Raw genomic sequence first — 16,277 nt, 5'->3', positions numbered from 1 at the left:
TAGAACTCCCACACTTATAGTGGGTGGAATGATCCTCGAAGAATGCTTTACGCGTAAGAAGTTCAATGTGTCAAACTTAAAAGTGTTTGGTTTTATTACATATATTGATATGCCAAATGAGCTATAAAGAAAAGTTGATTAAAAGACTAAAAAATTTAGTTTTATTGGATACTCTTTAGAGCAAAAGGGTATCATTGTTACAACCCTGTCACAGGTGAGTTGGAAGTAAGCAAATATGTTATTTTTTATGAGATGACAAATTGGTATGCATCTAGCGGTGGTGCATTGGATGATAGTCAGGATTGTGATAGTTATATGGAGAAACAAAAGCAAGAATCACAATCTCTTAGTGGACCAAAAACATAATCTCATATTACATCTATAGTTAGCCCTTGGTCTAGAAGTTTAAGGAGAGACTAAGGAATAGCCCCACATCTTTAAGTATATCTACAAGTATTGCAAGTAAAGAGAAAGGGAAGAAGAAAGTGGTGAATGATAATGATACATCTACAGTTAGTCATTTGAGATTTGATGGAGATTCCAGTTGTTCAAAGAGTTGGGATGATAAGCTTGGTGTTTCTTCAGTTTGGACACTAGGTGTACAAACAGCACATGGTAATGTAAAGGCTCCACTAAGTGATCTAGTGGTATATAGGTCTAGCAGGATCGAATTTCCTCTTTAAAATATTTAGTTTTGAAGGTTATATAGCTCACCATTATGTTTATATGATAAAGGTGATTGAGGATGTTGAGCCCAATTCTTTTGACAATGTTGTTGGTCATGATCATTGGAATGCAACAATAGATGAGGAGATGGTTGCATTAGAAACTAATAAGACTTGGACTCTCATACCATTCTAGAAACACAAGACACTCACATAGGTCAAAATACGATGTTTGAATGTAGTTTCCATGTAGAAAACTCTCTGCTTTGCACTAGATTTGAGTTTGAATTAACTATAGAGAAATGTCTCCATGTAGAAAACTCTCTACTACATGCATCGAATTGTGCCCACAACGTGTAGCTATCATCTTGAAAGTCCCATGTCAAGCTCATATGAATTGTCACTTTTCAATAGAGATATATTGAGACAATGTTAAGCCATTGCTCTTTGAAACAAGAGATTCAATCTATAAGGGTAAGGATGCACAAATAGTTGTAAAACACTACCATTTCAAAACCATGGCTTTCCCTGGCTACATAAAGAGAATTGTAATCCAAATTAAGTATTCAAAAGTTCTAGTTGTCACCCTGGGAGCCCCATATCAAGCCATACATATGAGATTCCAATTTCAATGTTGTGAACCAGTTACAAACCAATAGTCCTTCAACATTGCTCAAGGCAAGGGCATGTAAATTACTTATTCAAAGTGCAGAGTCTCTAGATTTTGTCATGCGCACTAGGTAGTTTAGGGAGTTCACCATTGTATGAGATTGTTGACGGCCAGATTGAAGCTTCCAATTACTTAGAGTGAACACACGTCCACCAAAAAATTTGTTCACCTATTGTGGCTAAGGTCCAAGGTTGGGCTTCACTCATTAGGAAATTATTGTGTTCCCGTAAGGACTAACGATCCCGGTTGAAGCAGTGTGTGAATCTAGTTTACTTGAGCGCTAACTCGAACGTATATTAGTTCCACATGAGTATAACGTTTAACTGAATGACTCGAGGGTGTAGGCTACGTTGGCGTGGAAGCGTGGCGGGTGGGAGCTCTCCAGCAGCTAGACTTGTAGTGTCGGAGTGCGTCGACATCAAAAAGAGGGAGTCTGATTGTGCACGGTTGACAGGCAATCTCATGGAAACGTCATAGCGAAGGGGCAAGTATACAGTCGATCACGTAAATGTGTGCATGTAAAGAGTCACACTACGGAAAAACAGCTCATCAAAGCGTCTGCAAGGAGTGAGAAAGCTTATGTCCCAGCCTTGTTTGGAGTCAGAAGCTTTGGCGTGGAAAGAACGAAAGACGGGTTATCATTTTGTGATCATCGGGCAAGGTAACAGTGAGCGGTAAAGACAAGAGGATGAGAAAGCTTGTAGGCGGGGAGTACTCGCCCGTGCGAGGAAAGTTATATATATATGTAGGCGGGTCTCTGATGGGTATGCAATCAGCTTGTGGAGCAGTTTCCGGGCCTGAACACACTGGGGCTGTCGGTAGCGCGCCTGGACTTTGCGCCGGGCGGGGTGATCGTGCCCCACACGCACCCCAGGGCCAGCGAGATCATCTTCGTGCTGTCTGGCAACCTCTACTGCGCCTTCGTGGATACCTCTAACAAGCTCTTCGCCAAGGTCCTCAGCCCAGGCGACGTCATGATCTTCCCACGCGGCCTCCTGCACTTCCAGCTCAACGTCGGCTCTGGCGCCGCCCACGCTGTCGTGGCCCTCAACAGCCAACAGCCGGGCTTCCAACTGGTAGCCAGCTCCCTCTTCACGCCCAACATCCCCAATGCCGTCCTCCGCAAGACCTTCTTCCTCGACGACACCACCCTTGACTCCATCAAGGCCACCTTCCAGCTGGGCATTCAAGATGTAACATACAGCTCGGAGCTCTGATCGTAATCGCCTGATATCTTGTGCACTAATGGCTCTCCGTATAGGTATTACAATAATCAGCAACGCCAGCTTAGCTTTGTGTTCCGCACAGACGTCTCAAAAATCCGCCTGCCTGAATGAAGCTTCATGTATGTACCCTTATTGTCCTCAAGTAAATTGGAAGTCTCCCGTGCCATATATCCGATTATGTACCCTTATTGTCCTCAAATCCAGGAGCTTCATGTATGTACCCTTATTGTCCTCAAGTAAATTGGAAGTCTCCCGTGCCATATATCCGATTATTATGTTCGCCCCCAAGCCAGACTTTGAACGGGCATGGAGCTCACCGAAATATTGGTTGTATAGTTACTATCAAGGCTAGGCCAAACTTGGCATATAGTGTGCCAATCATTGGATTTTAGTCATATTATTTGGTCATCTTTAAAAAATGTGAGTTTGAGAGACCATATTGTACCCTTCAGCATATAGATAGACTTGATAATTTGCTTCATCATGTACTCCACTTTAGTGGATAGGACCCAAGGAGCATGAGATAATCAAAGCTCATCTATGGCTAAAGTGTCTCCATCTTGCCTACCTTCTTCAAACCCATCCATGCCCTATAGTGTCTCTCTTTCCTATGCTATAATCCCACAGAAAGCTCCCAACATTCTTGAAAATGATTAGTATAATATGTAATTGTAGAAAGTTGAGGAGGTTTTTACTACTAGAACCCTTTACAATTTTGACAAGCTATACACTATTGCCATGATTAGTAAATAACCCAAACCTTTTGAGGAGAGCTAGAAAATGGATTGTTGAGATTGAGGAATTTAAATATAAATTTCAAGTTAAAGATTCAACTTGAGCTACAATAGTAGATCTTTTGACTTATAGGGGCAATTAATTCTTGCTAAAAAGAAAATTTGGAGATAAAGAAGTGAAACCAATGATTGAATACTCGTTTTTGATGTACTTCAATGGATGATATCGAAAAGTACATCAAGCATCATCAAAAGAGATTTTAGTTTATGTTCCACTTGATAAGTTGATAAGTAAAGAAATTGTTGAACTTGAGGCAACTAGTAACAATGAAGCTGAATATGCAACATTGCAAGGAACTATCTTACTTTGTCAAAGGATAGGAATTCAAAGATTGAGGATTAGAGGACATGCTCTACTTTTAGTAAAATAGATTCTCGGAGTCTAAAAAATCAAGAATCCTAAACTTAAAAGGATTGTGTAATAGAATTTGAAGAGATTTAAATCTATTTGAGGCTTGGAGTTTGAAATACATACCCAAGAAAGAGAATTAGAAAGCTCATAATGCAGCCCAAGAAGCAATGTGTCAAGTAGTTGCTATTAAACTAGATTTTCCTTTGTATAGAGCAAGAGAAGTGGATTTGATTTTGAGAATAGTACCTTGGAAGGAGGAAATATATCATATTCTTGAAAATAATCATGTGGGAGTATGTGGAGGACATTATTCCTACAAAATAACTCTTCAAAAAATTTTAACTACAGGACATATGTGGTCAAATGTGCGTAACGATGTCAATCTCTAGTGTAGATCATGTCATGAATGCGAGAGAATGAGTAAGACAATATTAAAACCAAAAACAAGAAAAACAATTCTTGCTTATGATATTTTGAAAAATGAAGAATAGATGCAATCGATCCATTGTCACATACATCAAGAGAAAACATAGACATTTTGACTACATGTACAACTGATTACCTTTTTCATTAGGGCAGAAGCTCTTTGAATTGGCCCCTCTTTTGGGACATTATACATGCACTTTAGGGTTTTCAAATCATGTGCTCGATACCATTCTACTTTGAATCTTCCAAATCCTTCCCGTCCAAAATTCTTACATTCCTTTACTCACTAATGATTTGGGGTACATTTGTATTTGGAAAATCTAATGCAAGGTTTCAAATTTCTTAGACATAACCTAAAATACACACATATTATAAGCATGTGACCCAACAACCGTATTAGTATAAGTAAACTTTCAATTTAAAATATATTGATCATCTCAAAGAACCCCAGAGAGAATATATTGTTCTTGGACTGGACACTGAACCATTTTGGATTGTACTTTGAAATTGTTGCATCAAGTGCCCTATTCATCGGGGTGATGGTGGCCCGTTCTAGCTTTTTATCCCTCACAATTTGATACTCATCGAGCTAGAGTACAAATTTCATGAGACCATTACATTGATCACAATGTTTAGATAGAGCCAAGCTCAGGTCTACCACAACATTTTCTATCAAGATGCCATCAACATATGCCTAAACTTTAGGGTAGTGCTTCTCCACATGTTCCTACCATTCACTACCCACTCGCTTTGTACTAGCAATTTCTAAAACATAATATACTTTTGTGACTTTCTTGAATTCATTGCAAACTTTAGGTGACAATTGTATTATTTGTAGCAAGCTCACATCTAGTTTGACTCCATATAGAACATTTGCTAGATCCAACTCATGCAAGTTTGCAATAGCATTTTTTTCTTGCCACACCATCCTCTCTTTTGACTTTCTAATAGCCTTAACAACATCCTTCACTTTTGACTTAAACTTGCTCTTAGCCACCCACTCCTCCAAAATAACTTCAAGTTTAAGAGGACCCATCTTGATGTTGACATTTGCAACCTTCTTATAAATCGTGATAGACTTAGAGTTAGATTTGCTTATAATAGGGTTATCATTTTGAATCTGTTTCATTTTCTAGCCCTTGGTGACCACTCTTAAATTGTTAGAGGCTACATTTCCATCAAAGTGAAGTCCCTCTACTAGACTAACCCCACTTGGCACTTCCTCTAAGGTGGCTTCTCCCTTTTGCAATATTTTCTTAGGGTCCTCCCCTCAAGGATTCACATCATTTGATCAATGATTCATGTATTGGTCATATGTCCTAACTTCTCACATATATCGCTCTTCACATGAGGGAAAATATGTGGGAGAGGTACTGAATACCACACCACTTACAACTAAATCTTGATGGACCACCCTCTTCAGGGTCTAGACTTCCTATTAAGTTTTACTACTTCTTTAGAATGTTTATATCTATGGATATTTGTCCATATCATTTAGTTAACATGTTAGTATAATGTTTCATCATGTCCTTTACTTTACCAAGAACATTTTATGCACTAGACTCATAAACATAATCATCCCCTTGACATCTCAATGGCTTAACCACCTAGTTAGGTATTTCAGGCTAATTAGTTGGCCTTACATTGGGATTTATCATTTGGCTTCTCCTATTTAATGAGCTTATGTGGCTAGCCATTGGCATGGCAACATTAGGGGGAGCTCGCACCATATTTACATTTTGCATAATGTCTCGTGATCTTGCATTAGGATTTGTTGTGGACTTATCCAAGCTTAACCACGACTAGTTGTAGGTAATGACAAATTATTGTTAGGACCTATAGTTGAATAGAAATTTTCCCTCGATGCATGGGATACTTTTATTTGTAACTTTATCTCCTCTACTCGAGCAATTGCAATATCTATATTAGCAAAAGGAACACTACTGAGTTGCACTTGGATATTCCACTACAACAAAAAGGGTTCATAGACGCGCTTATAGACGCAATATTTGAATTGTGAAAAAAAATGACGGGCGCATTTATTAACGCGTCTATTTGCGCGTCTACAAAATCGCGTCTAAAAGCGTGCTTATAATCAGAGTTACACTCACACTTAGACGCGCCTATACACGTGCGTATAAACGCGCTACGTAAATATATAATCATATTTATAAAAAAGTGGACATATTCATATTGTGCGTCTATACAAGCATTTATCTACGCGCCTAAAATTGTGTTTACTCTGAAATTTTTTGACGAGAATAGACGCAACGCACATTTATCTTGCAATTTAGACACGCAAAACAGAGGTATGAAAAAAAAAACAGAGAGCATGTGGCTTTGCATGCTCTCTGGTTTTTTCCCCCCATTAACATCAAATTGTATGCTTAGCGAAAACAGAGAAAGATTATTTTGAAGATTGGATACTGAAAACAAAACAATGTATGTAGCACACGAAATTTCATATATATAGATGAAATGTTTTTACATTATGAGTTCTAGTGCTTGTGACATCATGGTCGCAAGCACTAGCTGAAAGTAATACATATCAAAAATGAAAATTACAAGCCAAGGGGAGGCATGCATGAATGGGGCTCCTCTATATCTCCTCAGAAGAGGCATCATCATCGCTACCACCACTGCTGCCTGTGCCGTTGCCGTTGCCGCCAACACTACTGGTAGTCCCCCCTTCGCTATCCTCAACTGCATCAGGGTTCGCCTACACAAAGGATTAAGGTATATAAATACCATTACAAACAATAAATTAGAGTTATCTATACTTTTCATGTAAAAAATAAAACATACCTCTTTTGGTGGTGGAATCCTCATGGCGCGATTATATTGCTCCTCCGTGATGAGTCCCTCCTCGTAGAAATGCTGTGAAGTGGATGCCCGGTTATGACCTCGATGGTAGCCTACCTCTCTAGGAGTAGGCATCCTACCAACGATATGATACTACAAAACAATTTGAACATACAACGTATTAAAACACACTACATAATGAAGTGAAACAAATTACAAAATTTAAATTAAAAAAAGAAATCAAATAAAACTTACAAACTCAGCCTCCCATGGCTCCCTACCACCCGATCCATAATGCAACGATCCCATGGTTGCCATCTGGATACGTCTCGCCTCTGCATGCTAGCAACTTGTCATTTTCTCCGCTGCTCTCTTCTTGGCCTCTTTCCACTCCTTGCGGTGGCAATTGGGTGGTTGGCCATATCCAGGGCGCCCCTGCTCTTGTCTCCGCAATGACTCCTTGGCGCGCATCATAAGGTGAGACCTCTTGTTATGAAGCGCGTCTCTTACCTTTGACCGTCCCCAATCATCTGAGAATCGTGAATTCTCGGGATTAGGGTACCTTTTATGTACTACCCGCAGCACCTCTTGCCACAAACCATTTTTTTGGTGCTTGAAGGGAATCATGCAATCTTTATATGTGGCATGCACAACACTCCTCAAGTAGGATATCACTTCCCTCCCCTCAAATTCATGCAAGATACCACCAACATCAGTGATAGAGTAGTACATTTGTGGAGGCTCACCTCTCTCATTTTCTGATGAGGGTGATCAAGAGCCACCACCTAGGCAACCCCCACAAAGCCCTCGACCTCCTCATCCTCCCGCACCACTCTCCCTCCTCCCTCGAGGTGCACTACCCTCTACCTCACTCGATACACGTGCTTCTGCAGATGCACATGCTTCGTCCGATCCATGTACCTCAGCTGATCCCTGTGTAGGCAAAGATGTGATAGGTGTCCCAGACATCACACTGAAAACCTCATCTGCTGTGGGAGGGTGACCAAGATAATTGGTCATCTCCCCCATGAATTGCTCCTTGTTGAATGGGGTGCTGGAGGATCCAGGATTCCACATCTACACAAGAAAAATCATATTACCCTGTGCAGATAAAACATATTACATACAGCGTCTATACCTGAGTCTCTGTGCGCATCTATACCTGCCTCTCTGTGAGCGTCTGTCAGCGTGTCTATTTCCGCGTCTATAGCTACGTCTACACTGTTATCTAGACGCGCTGATAGACGCACACAGTCGCACCATTTCTTCTCAAACTTGCTTTAAAAACAAAGCTAAAAAACCTCCATAGATGACAAGATCCAGCATGTGAAGAGAGAGAAGAGAGAGACAAACAAATAGAGAAACCAAACAATATTGAGAGAGAGAAGAAGAACTCACCTTCTTTGCTTGTTTCAACGGGTGGCGGCGGCTAGGTTGCAAGCTCCTTGTCCTCCTTCTCCTTTCCCTTGATAAGTTGCTTCAATCTTGTTCTCTTACTTTCTGTTTGGCTCTTGTTCTTTACTCTTTGGCTCTTCTTTCCTCTTGTCCTCTTTTTACTCTTATTTCCTTGCCTGATTGTCTTCATGAAGTGATAGATAGGCACGAGTAGTGACATCGAGCTCAAACTGCAGAAAACGCGCAAAAAACGCAGGAAAGCACAGGTTTGAAAAGAAAGCCACAACTTTTTTTAAATTTTTCTATACTTGCGTGGCACGTCTGTCAGCGCATGTATATACGTAGATAATTCCTGTTACACGCGCTTACAGATGCGCAGCAACAATTTAAGAAATCAATGCATGCATTTAGGGAATCAATTGACCTATGTGGTGACATATATAACAAAGCTTGAGGATAAGAGATAACACATTGGCAAGTCAATTGGTACATATATATGTAGTGACTTACTAGACCATCCCACTTACAATTGCATATTATCCCACTTACGTATCAATAGGTGGATAATGCACGAATGGTTTTTAGCTAGAGAAAGATAATGCAATGAAGGTGTACACGAAAGAGATAGAGAAAGGCATATTATCCATCAATCAATCAAAGATATGTGAGCTATAAGTGCACCTTGACATGATTGGAATAGCTTGCATATGCACAAGCTGCCAACTGATTTACTTCAATCTACTCATGCTATGAATTGGCATGCATGGCTAGGTTGAGTGCACAACATTAAATGAGACATGTGAGTGTATTGATCAGTTCTCTCTCTCTATCTCTATATATATATATATATTGCAAATGCACAAGTCAACCTTTGATTTATATATACATCCAATCATCATGCCCTATCCAATCACATTTGTATAGGGCATGATTGGATGTATATAGGGCATGAAATCACATATATGTAATTAGCTTTGAATGATTGGATGTATATTTGTAATACTCAGAACGAAGTAAAGTTGGTAATGTATATCATGTCCTATGCATGTATATGCCCTATACATGTATATCATGTCGTATATACATGTATATTATGTCCGTATGATCCTATACATGTATATCATGTCCTAGCGTATGATCCAGGTGTAATTATGTCGTATATACATCCAATCATGCCCTGTTCAAAAAAATACTAGCTGTTAAGAGGTTTGGTCATATTTAGGTAACCTCTTGCTTGCATGATATGTTTTAAACTACTCAGAATCTTGGGAAATTTAAAGAAAAGATAGGATTCTTTGCCACCTAAGCCTACCGTGCTTACTCTATTGTTGCCTAAGAGATTGTTGCAGGGGCTTTCCCCAATTATGAGGTCAATCTTTCCCACTACATTCACAATCTCAGCCAACTTATCATTAGTAAGATCTCTAACATCATCCTCCATTTGAAATTGGCCTATTTGGAAGGTTTTGTTCCACTAGCTAGCTATTATGTATTTACATTTATCATTGATCTCCACAATAACAACAACCTTCAAAATTATATCCAATTTATGCAATGCCACTTCTTTCCCACCAAGGCTCGAGAATAAGGACAGAACTGTTAAACCTTGCAGATATAATTCTTTCAGTGGTGAAAGACTGTATGCAATAGTATTGACCTGAAATGAGTTGCCCAATGCATCATACCGATCTGAAAGGGTAGAGCAGCCTCAAGTGTGGTCACGATCATATCCAAGCACTAGCTCAATCTCATGGGGTTCAAGTGGGGCAGCTTGGCCTGGGCTGACCCAAACCAAGTTCCACATTTTGCATGCCAGGACAATCTCATGTTGAAGATAAGAAGGTATCTTGCTTTCTTTCTGGGAAGAAAATATTTTTCTGATCAATCCACATATAGTGCTAAGGGCACCCCGTGTGTTTATGCAATTCAGCTTCTCTCTCGGATCCCGTGGGGGCCAATACTTCTTTGTTTTGGGAAGCACCTCAAAGATTGTCATGGGAGCACGGGGAAGGATCAACCTTCTTCCATCTACTGGAAGGTTATAATCATAACCACCTCAGCCTAAAGCATGCTGAAAAATATCTAGAGTCTGTGAACTCTGGATCTATGCCATTAAAATGCCGTTTGATGGTCTCCCATTCTGAATTGGGAATGTTCTCAATATTTTCAAAATAGAAAAAGGGAGGGCCTTCCACCAAACTATTCAATGGTTTTGGCTTGCCTTTAAAAAAGCCAGGAATTCCAAACCCCATGACCTTTTTGAACTTGAAGGGTGGGATAGAACCTAGATGTGGACGTGATGTTTTTCCATTCATAGATTGAGTCTCGAGCCATAAAACACTCGAGTCTTCACTGGCACTTTTATCCAAGTCTAGAGTAGGAGTAATGCTGATCTTTGTTTTAAGGCCCACGTAAGTGTACCATAGCTTAAGGGCTCTTTCATCTACCCAGTATATTTTGCTACAGACACCTCATGAGGGTCCAGCATGTCTAGTTATTTGAACACCTCGTGAGGGTCCAGCATGTCTAGTTTGATCTTTTATCTTTTATGACTAGTGCACATTATTCAATGCACTTTGGTGTGAGGGTAAACATCTTCGAACTCAACATATAGATGAAAAGAGAAATACCCAAGATTGTGGTGTCCTCACTTCGAGGATGCCAACGGTACTTCGAGTAATTATTAACTCTATTTTTTTAATTTAATGATTCAATGTGTATTCTTAATTCTATGGTTTTTATCATGCGCACACGTGCATGCTCAAGAATCAATTTCAGGTGGTTAAATAATTATTAAATTTGGTTTTTTAATTATGTGAGTTGCAATTTTAGGTGGTTAAATAATTGTGCATCTGCTGGCGCGTCTATATTAGCGTCTATTTGCGTGGATATATAGACACACAATTCACGTCTATTTACACGCATGTTCACACGCACTTATAGATGCTATGATAGACGCGCCCGACTTTGCGCGTCTAACATGCGCGTCTATGCCTCGTTTCTGTTGTAGTGTTCAAATCTAATCCACATAGAAGTACTGTAATTGGTCAACACATGTGGAATGGGAATAGAGGCTTGCAATTTGTGAAACACCTCCTTAAAATTCTTGGAATAAGATCAAGCATTCTCATGAGGCTCTGATTGTATCACATTCAACAATCGAAGTCAATATTGACCAGCGCTCTCAGGGGCAAACTCTCTTCTGAAGGTCGCATAGAATAGATCTATCGTGGTTATGGTTTTGGCTTCAAAGCCATAATACCACACCGCAACACTTCCTTTCAAAGTCATATTAAAAAAATTTCATAAGATGTCCTTTATCCTAGATTCAACAATTAGACATTAACTTTTGAAATTAACTAATCTAGAGTTTTGCATCCTTCTATGCTAACCCATAAAAAGTGGATAGGAAAGAGCCAAGCTTGGGAAAAATTTACATTCCTACAAGTATCGCAATCGGTTGCACCATCGTGAGATTTGGGTCTAGTCTTGGGATTTGTATCGGAGGGGTTACACTGCCACTTACAGTAGACTGACTCTTTAGGAAAACGGGAATACTAGAGCTTTCTTCTTCCCGTGATGGATTAAATGGGATATTAATTTGATTAATAAAACCTCTCACTCTCACCAATGTCAAAATATTGTGCTTAACAGAATACCTCCCAATGATCTCAGTTCTTCGTCTTGTCCTTTTAGCTCTTTCTTGTCATGGAATCTCATCTTGACAGTTTCTATTGGGGTATATTGGATGTACCTACAAACTTTTTGGCATACACTAACTAGTTGGGTTCCTATTAGGGGAGGTTTGAAAATTGCCACTTATTAGTAGGTCATGGCAAAGCACCACCTATCGGGACCTGAAATCGACTTGATACTAGGTATAAGGCTCTAGCTGCACTCCTGTACTCTCCAAACAACCCCCATGGCCCAAGACCATCTAGATAATGCAAAATGATCTATCTATCACATGATTTAGGAAACATGAGTTTCAAACTATAGTCCAACATATTCTCCATCTTGATTGCAAGCAAAGGGTATGAAAATGGGTGTTTATCTTGGTGCTACTTTGACTAACAATGTGGCAGAATACAATGCCTTATTAATGGAGCTAAATCTTGCCAAACGTGGTGGTATCTGCCAACTATCAGTAAAATGCGAGTCATAACCAGCATTGATGAGTCAATTAAATGGGATTTATATCCTACATGATCCAAATTTGGATCTATGAGATTAAAGAGTCCAAAATTTCTTCTTAGACAACATTTTTCAATCCCATACTTTCCAACTTCAGGTGGCCAAAGGCTATTTGAGAGGTATGGTCTCTCTCATATATTTTTTGTGTTCTTTATTTCATTATGTTTTCAAAATAATGAAAGTAATTCATTCTATTGAGCTATATATATAGCTATTTCACCAAAATATAGAACGAAAGTACAATCTTACTTATCATAGTTTATAATCTATCAAACACACTTGAGATATAATATGCCATTATTAACTAGATGTTATAAACATTTCATTTGTGACATTTCTTTTTTTTTCAAATTTTTTCTTGTTGTAAGAGAGAGAGATCAGAAGGTTATAGGAAGATAGTAAATCCCTTTCAAAACCATAGTATGAATTGAAAGAAACTTAATGTATTAAAACTATAGATCAACACAAAATAATGAAATAATATTTGTACTTAGTATATGTGGGATGTAGAGAGAGAAGATATTTAGAGATGCGAAAGGAAGAGAAGAGACAAACCATGTATATGGGACACCTTTCGATCAAGTAAAGCTTGGTCAATTTGTTCTAACTGTGTGTCCTCTTGTGAGATCATAATTATTTCTTGATTTGTGCATGTTCGTTCATCTCGTTCATGCCAAGTGACTTCCAATGGGATTATTGGTTCGGGAGATCCTTCCATTGTTCATCCACGAACTCTTCTTATGAGCTGTAATAGGTGCATTGCTTGAAATGGACTGATACCTCTTTATGGATATTTCTAGGGCACATATAATAGTATTAAATTTTTTATCAATTAGAGTTTGACTACAAACATGATTAGTACACACTTTCCTCACCATGAACTCAAAGCCCAATATCACTTAATCAATGATTGTAGATTGAAACTTGCCAAAGCATTGCACATGGTCTATAAATAAGTGATATTTTCATTGAATTGTAAGGTTGCACTGAGTGAGAGGATATGGGATATATTGATTGAGATGTGTCTCTCAACCTTGAATGTGAATGGCCCTCATCATTGTTCAAATTTTCTATATCATGACAAATAATACATCTCTCTTTCAATTAATTACTCCCTCTCCCTCTCTATCTACATATATCCCCTTCTACTCTCTCCTTCCCTCTCACATTTCTCTCTATCCCTCTCTAACCATTTCTTTGTTTTTCCCTCTCTTTATACACACACACACACACACACACACACATCTCTCCCTCTCTCTATCCTCCATTTTTTTCTTTATTTTTATTTTTCACTATTTCTATTTCTCTCGCTTCCACCCTCTATTTCTTTATTTCTCTCTCTCTCTCTCTCTCTCTCTCTCTCTCCCTATTTTTATTTTTCTCTCCACGTCTCTCTATTTTTTTCTCTCCCCCTCCCCCCTCTCTCTCTACCTCTCCATCCCTGTGTTTGTTTCTCATCTATACCTTTCCATCCCTCTCTTTATTTCAATTCCCCCTCTCTCTCTCTCATCGTTTCTCTTCCTCTCCCATATCTCTCTTTCTCTATTTTTCTCTCTCCCCTATCTCTCCCTCTTTGTTTCTCTTCCTCTCCCTTCTCTTTCTCTTTCTCTATTTTTTCCTCCCCCTCTGTGTTTCTCTTCCTCTCCCTCCTCTCTCTTTCTCTATTTTTCTCTTTCCCCTCTCTCTCCCTCCCTTTCTCTCTCTATTTCTCTCTCTTCCTCACTCCCTCTCTCTTTCAATGCATCTATCCACAAACAAAAAGAAAGAGTGAAGAGAAGAAAATATAAAATCAAAGAGAGGAGAAATAATATACCTACCTCAAAGGCTCGAATGAGAATTCCTTTGTGATTCTCTTCACACACACACAAACACACACACTCTCTCTCTCTCTCACTCTCTCTCTCTCTCTCTCTCTCTCTCCCCTTTTGTGTCTCACTCACACATACACACTCCTAAAGCTTTGAGCGCTCTCCGTTTGTCTTTCATTCTTCTTCATGTGTTCATGATGAAAAAGTTGTCTTCCAATTGTCACTATTTTTTTTTCTTAATATACCATCATTATATACATTCCAATATGTGTCACAAAGTGTTGCTATTTGCATCACAAGAATCACTATATAGGATGCTATTTGCATCATTATAAATACCGACAAAAATCTTGACATGTGTAGTAGTATTATTAGTGATGTAGATAGCGATGCTTTTATTGTCTATGCTAATTCACATAAAAAATAACCTTAGCTATGTATGTGTTTCCTTGTAGTGAAGTTTTATGACGCCTCAAATTTGTTGCAATATGTTTTCATTACATGTCATCATTTATGTATCCACAGCCTGATGAAACATATTTTGAAATTAAAAAGAGGAAGATTAAACAATATCGTCACTTTTCATTAATACTAGGTATTTTATATGAAAGAGACATGGATGAGGTATATTGTTGATGGGTGGTGCTTGATGAGGTGCCATTCATTCAAAAGAATACCATGATTTAGAATGTAGTGTTCATTTTGCAAGATGGATTAGTATCGAAAAGTCTTTACATGTTGAATATGTGAAGCATTTTGATATTGTCTAAAGGAATGATAGTGTGAAAATTTGTAGGGAATCTCTAAACCCCATTCTTGTGATGCTACCCTTTGAAAAGTGCGATATATATTTTTTTAAAACATGTACATTATGTTGTGTCTTAGCAATGCTACCATTTGAAACATGGGGTATTGAGTTTTTTAAACTAGTATGACTTCTGTCTCCACAACACTGAGGTGTTGGATTATTGTGGCAACAAACTATTTTATGAAATGTTTTGAAGCTTGCAATATGATAAACAACAATGTGAAGGAGATGGCAAGTTTTATTATTGACCAAATCATATGCCATTTCAATCCACTTAAAGAGATTATTTCCAATAGAGGGAAACATTTTTTGATTAATATCATTAGAGCATTGATTTAGAGACCTAAAATAGGCCCGATACTAACTATAAGGCTCTAATTGGGCTCCTATACTCTCCAAACAGTGCCCATGGCCTCATAGCCAAGAGCGTCTAGATGATGCAAAATTATCAATCTATCAGATGCATTTGTAAACATGAGTTTCAAATTATAGTCCAATGTACTACCCATCTAAATTCCACGAAAAGGGAGTATCCCATACATATAGGTGATTAACACCTCATTATATAGACAAATACAACATCCCCCAATCAATTATTATGGCTCCTATAGCTCTCCTACATCCTAGGATGTTCCCTCTCAAAGATAAAGAACAAATGTGATAAAATCCTCTCATGATACGTATACGATCCAAGAATATTTCAACTTGACATAAAGTCTTTCCAAAGATGAGTGTTCTATCCTGCAACAAAGGGAACCTCACACACTCATTGTAGATCACAACTAGGAATACAAGTGCTATGCATCCATAAGTTTCACTTTTCATACCATGCTCAAATGCAAATGAAATGTGCATTACTACAAGATATATGTCTTATACTGACGTTTAAAGCAACGAAAATTCAAATAACAAAATTTGCCCCCGTCGTCACAAAAAGCGTATAGAACAATCGGTATCACCGTCGCTATCAGCGTCGATATTGGCGTCGGTATCAGCTGATACCGACGCCAATATCGACGCTGATAGCGACAGTTTGCGACATAAATAACGATGCCAATAACAAGGCGAGCAGTAAAATTTGCGACGCTAATAGCGACGGTAACAGGGAAATTTTTTTTTGGTGGCAGGGCAGCATAG

General features: G+C 38.7%; 1 pseudogene; it reads right to left on the bottom strand.

The window, feature by feature from the left end:
* Nucleotides 1-9,522: 9,522 nt before the first annotated feature.
* LOC148034266 (DNA (cytosine-5)-methyltransferase DRM2 pseudogene) lies at nucleotides 9,523-10,645 on the bottom strand (annotated as a pseudogene).
* Between the last annotated feature and the right edge of the window lie 5,632 nt (nucleotides 10,646-16,277).

This window comes from Lygodium microphyllum, chromosome 6 (genome assembly GCF_053477565.2).
Source record: "Lygodium microphyllum isolate KBCC chromosome 6, Lygodium_microphyllum_v1.1.10, whole genome shotgun sequence".
NCBI classification, from domain to species: Eukaryota; Viridiplantae; Streptophyta; class Polypodiopsida; order Schizaeales; family Lygodiaceae; genus Lygodium; species Lygodium microphyllum.
Note: the sequence above shows the minus strand (reverse complement) of the source record. Positions and strands in the feature narration are given on the sequence as shown.